This window comes from Homarus americanus, unplaced genomic scaffold (assembly GCF_018991925.1).
Source record: "Homarus americanus isolate GMGI-L3 unplaced genomic scaffold, GMGI_Hamer_2.0 scaffold39905, whole genome shotgun sequence".
Taxonomy (NCBI): Eukaryota; Metazoa; Arthropoda; class Malacostraca; order Decapoda; family Nephropidae; genus Homarus; species Homarus americanus.
In genome coordinates, this window is record NW_024754064.1 from 82,497 (window position 1) to 100,245 (window position 17,749).

The 17,749-nt window shown below is 43.3% G+C and overlaps 1 long non-coding RNA gene across 1 annotated transcript in view; it reads left to right on the plus strand.

The window, feature by feature from the left end:
- Positions 1-12,098, plus strand: part of LOC121855685 — a 68,965-nt gene extending 56,867 nt beyond the window's left edge. The window contains exons 2-3 of the long non-coding RNA XR_006086831.1: positions 192-249; positions 11,962-12,098. This is a non-coding gene — a long non-coding RNA (uncharacterized LOC121855685). The remainder of the gene's footprint in view (positions 1-191; positions 250-11,961) is intronic.
- Positions 12,099-17,749: the final 5,651 nt, after the last annotated feature.

A 17,749-nucleotide genomic window follows, 5' to 3' on the forward strand; every position in this document is an offset into this window, starting at 1 on the left:
TGTAAGTAAATTGGGTAAGAATAATACATAACCCGTGTGTGTGTGTGTGTGTGTGTGTGTGTGTGTGTGTGTGTGTGTGTGTGTGTGTGTGTGTGTGTGTGTGTGTGTGTGTGTGTGTGTGTGTGTGTGTGTGTGTGTGTGTGTGTGTGATTACCTGTCTCCTTCCTAATGTAGTATTTTCTCTATTACAGGTAAGATCTGACGCCTTATTCTCAGAAGGGTCAACCAGGGGCTCCCCACCGTTTGAAGGTAACTGCTGGGTGTGTCTTTGGTAGTGATAAGTAACATGAATGCAAGTCCGATTGGGCCCCAGTCCTAATAGACCCCGACTTAATCTGACCTAAGCATCGGGATTGGAACCCATTCATGTAGTTCCAATCCTACTTCCCTAACCTAACCTAACCTAACCTAACCATAAGTATTGGAATCCATCAGATAAATCCTCCAACCTAATATAATCCCATAATCAGGTCAGGTCAGGTCAGGTCAGGTCAGGTCAGGGGTCGATTAGTACAAGAGGGTTCATTATGACTTGTAAATATCATCCTCTAAGGAGAGTTAATCACCTCTCATTAATTACTATGTCATTAACGATGGACGGTGACTCAGCATTAGTAATGTTAATGAAAGGTCGAGAATTAGATAGAATTATTGGGTATTTTGGGTGAATATTTTTCTGTATGTGATTTTATGTTCCTCTATTAATTCTTAAGATAATCAGGGTATTTAAATTCATTATGTCATCATGTCTTAATTAATTCTCAGGTAATGAAGAATTAGCTGGAATTAATCACCAGCCTAAATAGATTATATATGTCTTACAAATTAATTCTCATAGTAAAATTAATTCTGGCTCCATGGAATAGACCAGAATTAATGGGAATAAAGATGATCAGAATTAATTAAAGGAATCTGAGTGACTGATGGATATTTAATTCATCCTCTTGGTTCTCTTGTTAATTATCATATTGTTGGTAATGAGGTAGGAATTAATTAAGGATATCCGAGACAGTGAAAGGTTACCACTAATTAATATTTACTGATACGAGTTGATTTGTTATTATTATTATTATTATTATTATTATTATTATTATTATTATTATTATTATTATTATTTGTTTTACTTCGTGTTAGTTTTAGATGTTACGGCCGTATGATTATACCCATACATGAGGAAGAGCAAACCCCTCCTCTCCCCCAACTCCAACACCACATTATGGGAGCAGGCCCTGCCTCACTGACAAAGGAACAGTTATGCGGGAGCTTTGTCTGCGGTGGAAGGCAGGTGTGATTAAAATGACAGCCGACAGTAACAGGAACCAGACAGTGATAGCCATCATAGTACCGCTGTTGGGTGAAAGAAAATAACTCCCCTCTATATTATAGGTGTGGCAACAGTTGACATAATAACAACACTTACCTAAAATTGGTTTCAAAAGTACGGCTGTTAGTCTAATTTTAGGTCTTTTTGGTCTTTTAAGTCTTAAAGTCTTAACATTTCTCTTAGGATTAACACTTCACTTCCTCTTAAGTCTTTGTGTTAATATTATTTTCGGGTCATGTTAAAGTGATTTATGCACTGATATATACCCTGTACAGTATAACATGACCTGGTGTTGGTGACTCATGTTAACATTACCCGGTATAGTCTCTTGTATATGACAGGGTATGACATGACAGGGAATGACATGACAGTACCCAGATGGCCTCCAGGGTGTATAACAGTACCCAGATGGTCTCCAGGGTGTATGACAGTACCCAGATGGCCTCCAGGGTGTATGACAGTACCCAGATGACCTCCAGGGTATAATGACAGTACCCAGATGGCCTCCAGGGTGTATAACAGTACCCAGATGGTCTCCAGGTGATGACAGTACCCAGTGACTCCAGGGTGTATGACAGTACCCAGATGACCTCCAGGGTGTTCAAGTACCCAGATGGTCTCCAGGGTGTATGACAGTACCCAGATGGCCTCCAGGGTGTATAACAGTACCCAGATGGCCTCCAGTGTATGGCAGTACCCAGATGGCCTCCAGGGTAATGACAGTACCCAGATGACCTCCAGGGTGTATGACAGTACCCAGATGGTCTCCAGGGTATGACAGTACCCAGATGACCTCCAGGGTATATGACAGTACCCAGATGGCCCAAGGTGTATGACAGTACCCAGATGACCTCCAGGAGTAGGACAGTACCCAGATGGTCTCCAGGGTGTATAACAGTACCCAGATGGTCTCTGTATATAACAGTACCCAGATGGTCTCCAGGGTATATAACAGCACCCAGATGCTCTCCAGGGTATAAACAGTACCCAGATGGCCTCCAAGGTATATAACAGTACCCAGATGACCTCCAGGGAGTATGACAGTACCCAGACGACCTCCAGGGTGTATGACAGTACCCAGATGGCTCATGGTATATGACAGTACCCAGATGGTCTCCAGGGTATATAACAGTACCCAAATGGTCTCCAAGGTATATAACAGTACCCAGATGACCTCCAGGGTGTATGACAGTACCCAGATGGCCTCCAGGTGTATGACAGTACCCAGATGACCTTCAGGTATAGGACAGTACCCAGAGGTCTCCAGGGTGTATAACAGTACCCAGATGGTCTCCAGGTGTATATAAAGTACCCAAATGACTTCAGGGTATAGACAGTACCCAGGCCCAGGGAGAGGACAGTACCCAGATGACTCAGGGTATATGACAGTACCCAGATGGTTTCCAGGGTATATAACAATACCCAGATGGTCTCCAGGGTATGTAACAGTACCCAGATGACCTCCAAGGTGTATAACAGTACCCAGATGACCTCCAGGGTGTATGACAGTACCCAGATGGCCTCCAGGGTGTATGACAGTACCCAGATGACGTCCAGGGTGTATGACAGTACCCAGATGACCTCCAGGGTGTATGACAGTACCCAGATGACCTCCAGGGTGTATGACAGTACCCACATGGTCTCCAGGGTATATAACAGTACCCAAATGGTCTTCAGGGTATATAACAGTACCCAGACGACCTCCAAGGTGTATGACAGTACCCAGACGACCTTCAGGTATATGACAGTACCCAGATGGCCTCCAGGGTATATGACAGTACCCAGACGACCTTCAGGGTATATGACAGTACCCAGATGGCCTCCAGGGTGTATGACAGTACCCAGATGACCTCTAGGGTGTATGACAGTACCAGATGACCTCCAGGGTGTATGACAGTACCCAGACGACCTCCAGGGTGTAGACAGTACCCAGATGGCCTCCAGGGTATATGACAGTACCCAGATGGCCTCCAGGGTATATAACAGTACCCAGATGACCTCCAGGGTGTATGACAGTACCCAGATGGCCTCCAGGGTATATGACAGTACCCAGACGACCTCCAAGGTATATAACATTACCCAGATGGCCTCCAGGGTGTATGACAGTACCAGATGGCCTCCAGGGTATGACAGTACCCAGATGACCTTCAGGGTATATGACAGTACCCAGATGGTCTCCAGGGTATATGACAGCACCCAGATGACCTCCAGGGTATATGACAGCACCCAGATGACCTTCAAGGGTATATGACAGTACCCAGATGGCCTCCAGGGTATATGACAGTACCCAGATGACCTCCAGGTGTATGACAGTACCAGATGACTCCAGGGTGTATGACAGTACCCAGATGGCCTCCAGGGTATGACAGTACCCAGATGACCTCCAGGGTGTAATACCCAGATGGTTCCAGGGTAATGACAGTACCCAGATGGCCTCCAGGTATATGACAGTACCCAGATGGCCTCCAGGGTATATGATCTGTACCCAGATGGCCTCCAGGGTATATGACAGTAACCAGATGCCCTCCAGACCACTCCAGGGTATATGACAGTACCCAGATGACCTCCAGGGTGATATGACAGTACCCAGATGATCTCCAGGGTTTGTTGTCTGGATAGTGTATATGTATTGTATGGAAGAGTTATTGTGATTTATGTGTATGAATCTCTCTGTCCTTCCCTGTTTTCAGCCTCACCCTCACTTTTCCCTCCTCTCCCCTCCCATCTCCCCTCCCATCTCCTGCTCTCCTCCTCTCCCTCCCTTTCCTCCTTCCTCCCTCTTCCCATCTTCTACACTTCCTCCTCCTCTTCTTGCAGGATCGCCCTGGGTAGCAATTAGACATTGAGAGAGCACCCATCCACCCATTCCAGAGGGGAGAAAATTTTGTGTGTGTGGTCAGCATCCTCGCCTCACAAGCGAGTGGTCCCGGGTTCGATCCCCGGGCAGGGTGAAACTATAGGCAAGTTTGTTTATGCCATTTGCTTCTGTCTACCCAGCAGAAATTGGGAACCTGGATGCTAATCGATTTGTGGATCATATTCCGGGGTAATGGTTAGCCAGTGCAGTTGACGAGTTGTCCGGTCTTCTTGGTCATGCAGCTTGTTAACTTAGGGTGTGGTTGCTGTGTTGGCGACAGCTTCTTCACCTTAAACAAATTCACGCTTAGGTGGCCCTTGGGTCGGCCATCCTCGTTACACGGGGGGCAACCTTTAATAATAATAATTAACGGTTTATTGAAAGAGCATGGCAGCCGGAAGGCAGAAATTATACAGTTACATAATTGGGGAATGGGTCTCTTGATTTACAGATAATATACAAGTAACATAAGTTATACACATACGGTATATATTAACTAGGTGGGGAGAAGGTCATACTACAGGGCATTTCAACATAGTGACAGTGCAAAAAGGTAATATTGACTGGGAGTGAATACACTGGTTGGTTACAAGTCATTGATAATTTTTACAATGGATGGGACTGGGCTGTTCTTAAAGCGATCAGTACGTGCTCGTATGGGCTGGATGCGGTTGTGGTGTCGAACAGCTATTCTCGGACGAGGGATCTCTGCTGGTAGTAGGAGCCGGTGTCGAGGATGGTGCAGAAGCTTCTCACCAAATTTGCAGATGAGGTCGTGGTGATGGTCAGAGAGAGCCGAGAGGGGCAGTGTGTTGAGCGTTTCTTGATATGTGGAGTAGGAAGGGGAGAGAATAATCTTGCATGCCCGCTTTTGCACCTTTTGTAGGCGTTTACGTTGTGTGGCATTTAGGAGGAAGACCAGGCAGGAGAGGTATAGGTTAGCTTGGGAAGTATGAATGTTAAGTAAACACTGAGGAGCTCAGGCGCAGGAACTCTGAGGGACTTGAGTCGTCGGAGGAGGTGGAGACGGAAACTGGAGGATTTGACAACTTCACTGACGTGTGTTTTCCAATTTAGTTTGTTGTCTATGGTGACGCCGAGGAGCTCATTGGAGTCGACAACCTGGAGTATGTTGGAGGCCTAAAGTAATGGAAGGGGGGACAACGTCGGAGGAGAGGTTGGTGTGCATAACCATGGACTTGGTTTGGTTGATGGTGACGTGGTAGTTGGTGGCCAAATTTTGGAGACTTAAATAAATCCTGTAGGGCGGTATAGTCGGGAGCGGAGTTGTTGACACTGATCCCAATGGTGGAGTCGTCGACATATTTCCAGCGAGCAGGGGTTCTCTTTAGGGATCATTGATGAGCATAAGGAAGCAGAGTGGTCCCATCTTGGTGCCTTGGAGGATGCCATAGGTGAGTGAATGAAAAATGGAGACAGCCCCTCGGAAGCGTACGGCTTAGCATCGGTCACTGAGGAAGTCTGTAAGCCATGGTATAAGACTTCTTCGAAACCCGAGGTTGATAGCTTTGTTGACGATTGAATTCTGGTCGACTAGGTAAAATACTTTGGTGAAGTCAATGAAGGCGGCAGCCACAGACGATTCTCGTTCTTCCAGATGGCGGTATAAGTAGTCGAGAAAGCTAACAAGAAAGTGAGTGGTGTAGGAAGTTTTCATAGTGGTGAAGGAACGATAGACAGACACAGGCAGACAGCTCTTGACTACAGATAGACAAGCTGATGGCAATATTCATCTACTGTTTAGTTCGTTTATAAGTAAGTTTGTCTGTCTGTGTGTCTGTCTGTGTGTCTGTCTGTGTGATCAGGTGTTGTGTTGTTGGCCGAAAGTTTGTCGTATCGACTCTTTCAGTAGTGTGTGTGTGTGTGTGTGTGTGTGTGTGTGTGTGTGTGTGTGTGTGTGTGTGTGTGTGTGTGTGTGTGTGTGTGTGTGTGTGTGTGTGTGTGTGTGTGTGTGTGTGTGTGTGTGTGTGTGTGTGTGTGTGTGTGTGTGTGTGTGTGTGTGTGTGTGTGTGTGTGTGTGTGTGTGTGTGTGTGTGTGTGTGTGTGTGTGTGTGTGTGTGTGTGTGTGTGTGTGTGTGTGTGTGTGTGTGTGTGTGTGTGTGTGTGTGTGTGTGTGTGTGTGTGTGTGTGTGTGTGTGTGTGTGTGTGTGTGTGTGTGTGTGTGTGTGTGTGTGTGTGTGTGTGTGTGTGTGTGTGTGTGTGTGACGCTATTTGGGGAGTTCCACTAAAACATGACCCCACAACCTAACCTAACCTTCCTTCCTCCTTCACCTCCTCCTCCTTCACCTCCTCCTTCACCTCCTCCTTCACTTGCGTCCTCAATTCTTCTTATTCATCTTTTCTTCCTCCTCTTTTGTCCTATTTCCCTCCTCCTCCTCTTCTTCCTCCTCCTCACCTGGCGTCTTGGGGTTAATTACAAGCACAATTAAACACGAGAAGTTAACCTGTGTTCACCTGAGGCTTAACGCAATATTTGGTTTCCGCTCTCTGAGTTTAATTACAGGGAAGTGATTGTGGTAGCTGGTGGTGGTGGTGGTAGGTGGGTAGTGGTAGTAGGTGGGTAGAGGTGGTGGTGGTAGATGGGTAGTGGTGATGGTAGGTGGGTAGTGGTGGTGGCAGGCAGGTGGTAGTAGTGGGGTGGAGATGGTGGGAGTAATAGGTAATGGTGGATAGTGGTGGGGGTGGTGGTGGAGGGGAGGTGGTAGTGGTGGTGAAGGGGGTGGTAAATAGTTGTTGGTAGATGGGTAGTAGTGGTGGTCGTGGGGGTGGTAGTGGTGGTAGCAAAACTGGAACCCATTATTATTTGAAACCATTAGCACTGGGTCTCAATAAGACAGGAACCCATTAGAACAGAAACCCATTAGAGAGGAACCCATTAGACAGGAACCCATAAAGACAGGAACCCATTAAGACAGGAACCCATTAAGACAGGAACCCATTAAGACAGGAACCCATTAGAACAGGAACCCATAAAGACAGGAACCCATTAAGACAGGAACCCATTAGAACAGGAACCCATTAAGACAGAAACCCATTAAGACAGGAACCCATTAAGACAGGAACCCATTAGAACAGGAACCCATTAAGACAGGAACCCATTAAGACAGGAACCCATTAAGACAGGAACCCATTAAGACAGGAACCCATTAAGACAGGAACCCATTAAGATGATACAGCAGGTGTTGTCCCCAGAGGTTATACAGTGATTCACCAACGTTACTGTAGTGAGTCTGCTGTGATGAACTCTGCGGTGATTAACGCTGCTGTGATTAACGCTGCTGTGATTGGTTCTCTGCTGTGATTAACTCTGCTGTGATTGGTTCTCTGCTGTGATTAACTCTGCTGTGATTGGTTCTCTGCTGTGATTAACTCTGCTGTGATTGGTTCTCTGCTGTGATTGGGTCTGTTGTGATTTGGTGACTGCTCTCTCTCTCTCCAATATACAGCCCAAAATTAACAGCCAAGTAAATGATTGGATGGCTCTTTCTTTAACTATAGTGTGTGTGTGTGTGTGGATTTCTCCCACCCTCTCCTTCCCTCTCCTCCTGCTCTCCTTCCTTCCCTCTCCCTCCCCTACTCCCCTCCCTCCTCCCCTCTCCCCTCCTCCCTCCTGCTCCCCTCACCCCCTGTGCCGCGCTAAGTGTGGAGCGCCGTGTGTACAGTGTTAGTGTTGGTGCATCTGTTTTTTGTTGTGGTGTTGGTAAAGAGGAAGGGGGGAGGTCCTGCCCCTTGTCTCTTTGTCCGTCTCTTTCGCTTTCTTTTTCTTCTTAACCCAACTCCAACCTAGCCAACTAACCTAACCCAACCCAACCCAAGCCAACTTAACCCAATCCCAACCCAAGTCAACTTAACCCAACCCAACCCAAGCCAACTTTAACCCCTAACCCAAGCCAACTTAACCTAACCTAATCCAAGCCAACTTAACTAACCTAATCCAAGCCCTAACCTAACCTAACCCAACCCAAGCCAACTTCAAACTTAACCCAACCCAAGCCAAATTTAACAACTAACCCAACCAAGCCAACTTAACCTAACCCAAGCCGATCCTAACCTAACCCAACCCAAGCCAACTCAACCTAACCTAATCCAACAGCTCAACTGACCAACAACCTAACCCTGAAAAATCAAGCCAGCAACCTAACTAATCCAGGCCAACAACTAACCTAACTCAAGCCAACTTAACCTATAACCCTAAGCCCCAAGCTTTCAACTCCTGTCCCCAACCCAACCCAAGCATTGACAACTTAACCCGGCTTGGCCTAAACCCAAGCCAACTTAACCCAACCCAACCCAAGCCAACTTAAACCTAACCTAACCAACCCAAGCCAACTTTCAACCTAACCCAAGCCAACTTCAACCCAACCTGGGCCAACTTTCCAACCCAACCAACTCCAACCCAAAGCCACAACTTAACCTTAACCCAAGCCAACTTAACAGCCTAACCTGCCCTAACCCAACCCAACCCAACCTAACAACCTTAACTAACCTAACCCAAGCCAACTTAACCCTAACCTAACCCAAGCCAACTTAACCTAACCTAACCAGGTCAACTTAACCTAACCTAATCCAAGAATCCTAACTCAACCAAATCCAAGCCAACTTAACCTAACCAACCCAAGCCAACTTAACCAACCCAACCCAAGCCAACTTAACCAACCTAACCCAAGCCAACTTAACTCTTAACCCAAGCCAACTTAACCTAACCCAACCCAAGCCAACTTAACCCTCCAACCCAAGCCAACTTAACCCTAATCCAAGCCAACTTAACCTAACCTAAATTTAAAACCAGCTAAACCTACCAACCTAATCGGCCAACTTAACTAACTAAGTTAATTAACCCAACCCAAGCCAACTTAACCTAACCCTAAGCCCTTAACCTAACCTAAGCCAACTTAACCCAATCCCAACCCAAGCCAACTTAAGCCAACTCAATCCAAGCCAACTTAACCTAACCAAAGTCCCAAGCCAACTTAACCTTAACCCAAGCCAACAACCCCTAACCCAAGCCAACTTAACAACTTAACCTAACCAAGTCAAGCCAATTTAACCCCTCCAAGCCAACTTAATCCCAATCCCAACCCAAGCCAACTTAACCTAACCCAACCCAAGCCAACAATCCTAACCTAACAACTTAACCTAACCCAACCCAACAACTTAACCTAACCTAACCCAACTCAACCCAAGCCAATTTAACCTAACCCGTAACTTAATCTAACCTCAACCCCCAAGCCAACTTAACCCCTAACCTAACCCAAGCCAACTTAACCTAACCTAACCCAACTTCCAACTTAACCTAACCTAACCCAAGCCAATTTAACCCAACTATTAAAGCCAACTTAATCTAACCCAACCCGCTTCAACTTAACCTAACCCAAGCCAACAACCAACTTAAGTAACTTAACCCAAGCCAAGCCTTAACCAACCTGCGTCAATTTAACCTAACCCAAGCCAACTTAACCTAACCCAAGCCAACTTAACCTAACCTAACCCAAGCCAACTTAACCTAACCTAACCCAAGCCAATTTAACCTAACCCAAGCCAACTTAATCTAACCTAACCCAAGCCAATTTAACCTAACCCAAGCCAACTTAACCTAACCTAACCCAAGCCAACTTAACCTAACCTAACCCAAGCCAACTTAACCTAACCTAGCCTAACCTAACCTTAAAATATTAAATTATTGTTATTTAATAAATTAAATATAAACATCCTCTCAGTAGATCCTCATTAATTATTGTTTTAAATTGATTATATAATTACGATTATTTTTGTACATATATAATATACAAAGGATTAATTAACATTCTATGAATATTTTTAACCTTTGTAAAATAATAAATGGATAATTAATTTGTTGCTATTGTTATTAATTTGGATTTGTTAATTACTTCTATATAAAACTCACAGGTTAAGTTACTCTATAGAGCTGATAAGATCCCTCACTGACGAAACACATCTATCAGACAGGTCAGGACAGACAGACACTGTACTGTAAAGACACACACACACACACACACACACACACACACACACACATAGCGGTTGGCAGGGATCCGGAGATCATCTGGCTATATTACCAGGGCTATATAAGGCTATCCAGGCTATATGTGATTATACCGCGCTATATGATGCTATATGAAGCTATACCAGTGATATATTAGACTATACCAGGCTATATGATCTTATGTAAAGCTATACCAGACAGCTATATGAGACTATACCAGGCTATATGATCTTATGTAAAGCTATACCAGACAGCTATATGAGACTATACCAGGCTATATGATCTTATGTAAAGCTATACCAGACAGCTATATGAGACTATACCAGGCTATATGATGCTATGTAAAGCTATACCAGACAGCTATATGAGACTATACCAGGCTATATGATGCCACATGAGTCCCTATGAGGCTATACCGGCTTATATTATGTTATATTAGGGCTATATAATGTTTTGCTGGGCTATACTAGGCTATGTGGATGTAATGGTGTTGACCCCAGCGCTGTGTATAGCCTACTTATTATAATGTGAGTAGTGGTTGTAGTTGTGGTTGTGAGAGTAGTTGTAGTGGCTCTCACTTCTAGGGTGCTCAACTAATCGTTTTGTTTCAGAATTAAAAATCATCAGTATTATTTCATTATTAACTGGGTACTCTCCCTCACCCCCCCTTAATTCTCCGTCATTACAGTCATATCTTACAGTCACCTTATGTATCGTAGGGTCAGGGAGGCAGTCACTATAATCATCTCCCTGTAACTCTGGATATATGTACAGTCACTCAAAATAACTATCTGTACTCGGGGTGATCAATGAGTTTCAATATGAACACTGTGACTCCTGTTGTCTCGGTAGGGTTGTCAAAATGCTTCGTCCGTTGTGTCATAATTCTCAACACAATTTTGTATATATATATATTTTTGAGTGACTATGCGTGTTTAAGGTTCTATTATAATTGGTTCTATTATGTCTTGGATCTATTATAATTGGGTCTATTATGTCTTAGGTCTATTATAATTGGGTCTATTATGTCTTAGGTCTATTATAATTGAGTATTATGTCTTAGGTCTATTATAATTGAGTATTATGTCTTAGGTCTATTATAATTGAGTATTATGTCTTAGGTCTATTATAATTAAGTCTATTATGTCTTAGGTCTATTATAATTCGGGTCTGTTATAGTCTTAGGCTCATTATAATTGGGCTCCTATTATGTTCCAGTCTATTATAATTGGTTTATTATGTCTAGGTCTATTTATAATTGGGGCCTATTATGTCTGGATCTATTATAATTGGCTCTATTATGTCTTAGGTCTATTATAATTGGTTCTATTATGTCTTAGGTCTATTATAATTGGTTCTATTATGTCTTAGGTCTATTATAATTGGTTCTATTATGTCTTAGGTCTATTATAATTGGGTCTATTATGTCTTGGATCCATTATGATTAAATCTATTATGTCTGTTGGGTTTATTATAATTAAGTCTATTATGTGTATCGTGCCTTTTATGCTTAGAGGTCTATTATGCCTTGTTTCTAATATTTCAGGGTTCTTTTATGCCCTGGGGCCTATTACAAATGAGGGGAACGACCCGTTAACAGTGAGGGAAAGCGCCCATTAGACTAAAAGGGATGGACCCATAATCAGTAACGGAAAGACCCCCACATTCCCCCCTCTCCCCTGAGCCTTTAACCCGGATCACAGGAGAAACATTTGGTCCACCATTTCTTTCAACAGGTTAATCACTCTCCAACAGGTAGCGGTGATCCTGAGAGACAGACAGACAGGCAGACATCTTCCCCATCAGAAGAATTCGAGTTATAACGCCGAAAAACAGAGACAAAAAAAGACTTATTAAAAAAAAAAAAGAGTGAAGTAGGGGGAAAAAAAGGATAGCATAGAAAGACCATAGGAAGGGGGTCTTTACGTGTCCCATCAACTGTTTCTGCCAGTGGTAAGAGGGAAAGAAAAGTTATGTGTTAAGCCCTTAGGTGTACTGTATGTATGTGCCTGTTAAGATGGCCCGGCGCTCTGTGGCATGTTTACTGTTGATTAGTGGCGTAGTGAGTGTCTCTCTCTCTCTCTCTCTCTCTCTCTCTCTCTCTCTCTCTCTCTTTTTCTCTCTCTCTCTCTCTCTCTCTCTCTCTCTCATATCTCCATCTGTTACCCTTTCTTTCTTTCTTTCTTTCTTTCTTATATCTGTTACCTACCCTCCCATATCTCTCTCTCTCTCTCTCTCTCTCTCTCTGTATGTCGCAATCGGATCAGCTGGTGCTTGTCGGTGTATTCACGGCCTCCTGCTCCACACCACAACCACCATCCCTTCACCACAACCACCATCCCTTCACCAAAACTACCATTCCATTACCACAACCACCATCCCTTCACCACAACCACCATCCCATCACCACAACCACCATCCCATCACCACAACCACCATCCCATCACCACAACCACCATCCTTCACCACTACCACCATCCCTTCACTACCCATTCCATTGCCACAATCACCATCCTTTCACCACAACCACCATCCCTTCACAACTACCATCCCTTCACTGCAACCATCATTCCTTCACAACTACCAAACCGTCACCTCAACCACCATTCCTTCACCACAACAACCATTCCTTCACCACAACCACCATTCCTTCACCACAACAACCATTCCTTCACCACAACTATCATTCCTTCACCACAACCACCATTCCTTCACCACAACTATCATTCCTTCACCACAACCACCATTCCATCACCACAACCACCATGCCATCACAATCACCATCCCTTCACAACCACCAACCCATCACCACAACCACCAACCATCACCAGCCATCACACACCATGCCATCACAATCGCCACTACAACCATCATTCACCACCATCAACCACCAACCCATCACCACAACCACCATTCCATCACAATTACCTAACCGTCACTACAACCATCATCCCATCACCACAACCACCATCCCATCACCACAACCACCAACCCATCACCACAACCACCATTCCATCACAATTACCTAACCGTCACTACAACCATCACCACAACCACCACGGTCACCACAGAATAATCCAAGTCTTCCAGCAATGCTTCAACACTTAAACCCATTAATCAGACTTACAGCTTGTGTTAACAGAGCAGCGTCATGTAGATAAGCCTTTACTACCTCCAGCTGGTAGTTGAAGATGACATTTAATATAATTACACTGAGAATACATCCAAGGAAACTATTCATTATAGAGTGTAAATTGAGTCAGGACTGAGAAATACTTATAATATTTACAGTAAAACAAGAGTACAGACACTGCATGGTCGTGTTACCCAACTGATTTAGTCATTTATCTATATTAATCCTATATTGTGGCTCTCCATTAACAGAAGGATTACTTAGTATTCACCCCTAAGTATTCACCCCCAATGCTGGTGAATAAATTAATACCCAAATGTATTATACACAATGAATGAAACAAGATTACAATCACTCTCCTGGTCTCACATCCACACCCTGTATTTTCCCTGGAGTAAAACAGCTCCTCGACGTAAACAACTAAAACATCTTTTACACTTAAAATATTAACTTAAATCTTTTTAATATAAGTACATAATATTATATGAGGGGGACCGGTGGTAGAAGCGGTACCGTTCTTGCCTCGCAAGCGAGATGTCACGGGTTCGATTCCCGGGCCGGTGGAAGTTGTTTGGACATACTTCCTAGCCTCCATTAGTCCCTGTTCACCTAGCAGTAAAGTAGGTACCTGTTGTAAGTCGAAAGTTGCGAATTCGTATTCAGGGACAAGTTGTTGGAGCTTCCAATAACTTGATGACATAAACCACTGACTTCAGGCTTCTACGCCCTTAACTCATGAGACATAAAGGCAAGCATGAACTTAGCATGCTTCCCTGTTGGGCGCTGTAAACGCTTCTTCGCTTCACCTTACACAAGGATGTAGGGGAGTGCCCAATAAAAAAAAAATAGAATATGGTTACAAAATATTCGGAATTACCTACAACCAAAATAACTAAGTACTTACATCTTTCATATCTCCTCCTTCATAGAAAACCGCTTTTGCAACGGTGACTGAAACAAAATAAATATACAGCACATATCTTAATATTATGTAAATATACAGACATATGTACCTCCATTCCATCACCACAACCACCATTCCATCACCACAACCACCATCCCATCACCACAACCACCATTCCATCACCACAACCACCATTCCATCACCACACACCCTCCCCTTAACCCCTTACCGGACAAAACCACCTTGCAGGACACAATCACCTCTCTCTGCCGGACACAATCACCTGTGGTTCACGGATTCCTGTAGAGTTGGACGCCGCTGTATATTTATGTATTCTGGCCAGTTGTTGATGTATTCTGTGTTATGTATTATGTGTATTATTGTAGCTGTTGTTATCTGTTGCCTCGCGTTGTATACAGTAGATGTATAATGCATACTTAAGCTGTATTTGTGGGTGCATATGTAGGGTTGTCTTGTAGTGTATGACCCTGTATACAGAAGTTGTATGTGTAGGTATTTATTGAGGCTTGTTTGGTATACATGGTAGTGGTGTATGACTATGTATACTGAGCTCGTATTTCTAGGCAACTGTAGTGTTGTGGTGTATGAATATGTATAATTGACTCGTATTTTAGGTAAATAGGTAATTATGTATACACACTGTTTGTTGTATGCATGGTAGTACCTATGTATACTTAACACGTATTTAAGTAATTAGGGTTATTTTGTATACATGGTAATACCTATGTATACTTAACACGTATTTCCGTTATGTTGTAGAGGCGGTGTAGGTGTATCGTCTACATAATGTGGATTTAAAGGTGTTCAGGGTTGTGTTAGAGACGGGTGAGGAGCAGCTTGTTGTTGTTGTACACATAGAAAAACTATTTTGGTAACCATGGGTAGAGGTAGAGAGGTCATTTAGTGAACCGCAAGGAGGTATGGCCGCAGGGAGGTGTGGCCGCAGGGAGGTATGGCCGCAGGGAGGTATGGCCGCAGGGAGGTATGGCCGCAGGAGGTATGGCCGCAAGGAGGTATGGCCGCAGGGGGTAGGTATGGCCGCAGGGGTATTGGCCGCAGAGGTATGGCCGAGGTATGGCCGCAGGAAGGTATGGCCTGGGAGGTATGTGGCAAGGGGAGGTATGTGCAAAGGTAAAAATACTGTCGGCCTGATACCATAGTGTTAGATAGTAGTGGTGTGATAGTTAACATTAGGACTGTGGTCAGTGTTTGGTGAGGGTGATAATGTGATGTTTACTACTGGTGTAATGATGTTTACTGCTGGTGTATTGATGTTTACTGCTGGTGTATTGATGTTTACTGCTGGTGTATTGATGTTTACCGCTGATGTACCGTACCGCCTCGCTCAATGCTCAACGCAGCTAAAGGCTTTCAAGCTTTTGGTGTATGTAAACATCTGTGTGTCAATGTTTATAGAATTGTCGTGTGATTATTGCTGTGTGTTATAGATGTTTTAACAAATGTTGATAATGTAAACAACAAGAGCTAAACAAATGACTATCGCTGTCTGCTTCACAAACTAACTATAGCACCTAACCTAACCTAACCTACCCTACCCTACCCTACCCTAACCTAACCTAACCTAACCTAACCTAGCCTAACCTAACCTAACCTAACCTAACCTAACCTAACCTAACCTACCCTACCCTACCCTACCCTACCCTAACCTAACCTAACCTAACCTAACCTAACCTAACCTAACCTAACCTAAATTAAATCATACGAGTAAAGAAAGTGATCAAGACATTACAGCTGGCAGGATATTTTGAGTTAATTGAAGTTATATGTTTTTTTTTATTCCTTGGCCTTCAGGGTAACCTTTTGTTCATCCATTAGTCTGTCTGTTTGCTTATCCTCCTAGATAGAAGATAGTAACCTGACCTAGCCTAACCTAACCTGACCTCACCTGACCTGACCTCACCTGACCTATACTTTTTAAATACTTTTCTAAATATATTCCACTAGAAAATAACATAAATTTTCCTTCTTTTTTTTTTGTCAAACTGATCAACTGTTGAGAATATTTTGAAATAGATTTTGAAATGTAATAGAAAATATTTTGTCGGCTGTAATGGCCAACTAACCTCAGTAAACAATAGTTAAACCACTTTATAAAACCTGCTTCTCGTCCTGTTATTAAACCTATTGTTATTATTGTGTTTTTGTTATGTGTTTGTTTACTAATAGTCTCTGTTATTTACCCTCATAACAATAATATCAACGTGTGTTTGTTTGTGTAATTATTGTTATTATTATCCGTATTTCTTGTTATTTTGTATTTTTGGCTCACTATTATTATGGTAGTACAGTGACTTATGGTGGTACAGTGACTTATGGTGGTACAGTGACTTCATTACAGGATCATGTATTATTAATGAACAGTATTTCAGGGCAGGTTGTATTAAGGTCTTGTTATTGTGGTATAAATTATTTAAGTTCTGTATTACACGAAGTCCATTGAATATACTACACTCTTACAGTAGGTGTAATGAGGTGTAGTCTACCCCAGTGGGTTTTATCACGGTGTACACAAACTTGTAAGGTGTATCACAGGTGAAGTTTAGTGTTTCTTCGAGTAAACACACACACACACGGCCACAGATAGGTATACTACACGGGTATGTGGTATACTCTCTTAATGACTCTTATACTCCAGGTATGAGTTGTTTACACTGACAGGTGGCGAGAGGACAGGTAAGTGATGCCTCCTGTTTTATTACTTTGAAACACCTTCATTATGGCTCCCCAGAGAGTAAGATATTGGTGTTAATGTTATGCTACAATATTTTGGTGGGAAATTATACATTGTGGTGCAACCTTTCTGATTAATCCCGGATATGACATGTTGTTTACAAGTATTGTTTCGGTATTGTTATAAAATACGAAAAAAAAACAGTTTGGGTCTTTATTTATTTATTTATTTATTTATCATTTCCACCACTTATCAGCTTACAAACCGTTCGGGCTGCTTGTCTATCCGGTGGTAGTACAGGAGGAACCGGACTCGGGTAACCTTTGAGTCGTACTTGAAGCTGTTATGGTGTGTAGGAAGGACGGACCTGTGATACTGTAGTTAATTCTATCTTGTGTGTGTGTGTGTGGTCACTATATTCCTTCACCTTTCCTCATATCATCGTCAACTTGTCTTAAGGGGTGATAATCTTTGGGGAGGGGGGTGGTTAAGGGAGTAACAATACGTGGGGGGACGACAGACTTGTGGTGACAGGTAGAACCCATATTCAAAAATGGCGACAGAGCATCAGCGTCGAATTACCGGCCGATTAGTTTGACGACAGTAGTGGGGAAATTTCTTGAATCAATTATAGCAAATAGCATCAGATCGCATTTAGAAAAAGGCAAATTAATCTACGACTCCCAACATGGGTTTTCAAAGGGAAAATCTTGTCTAGCAAATCTGCTGACGTTTTTTAGGAAAGTCTTCGAGGTAGTAGATAATGACGAAAATTACGATGTTATTTACTTAG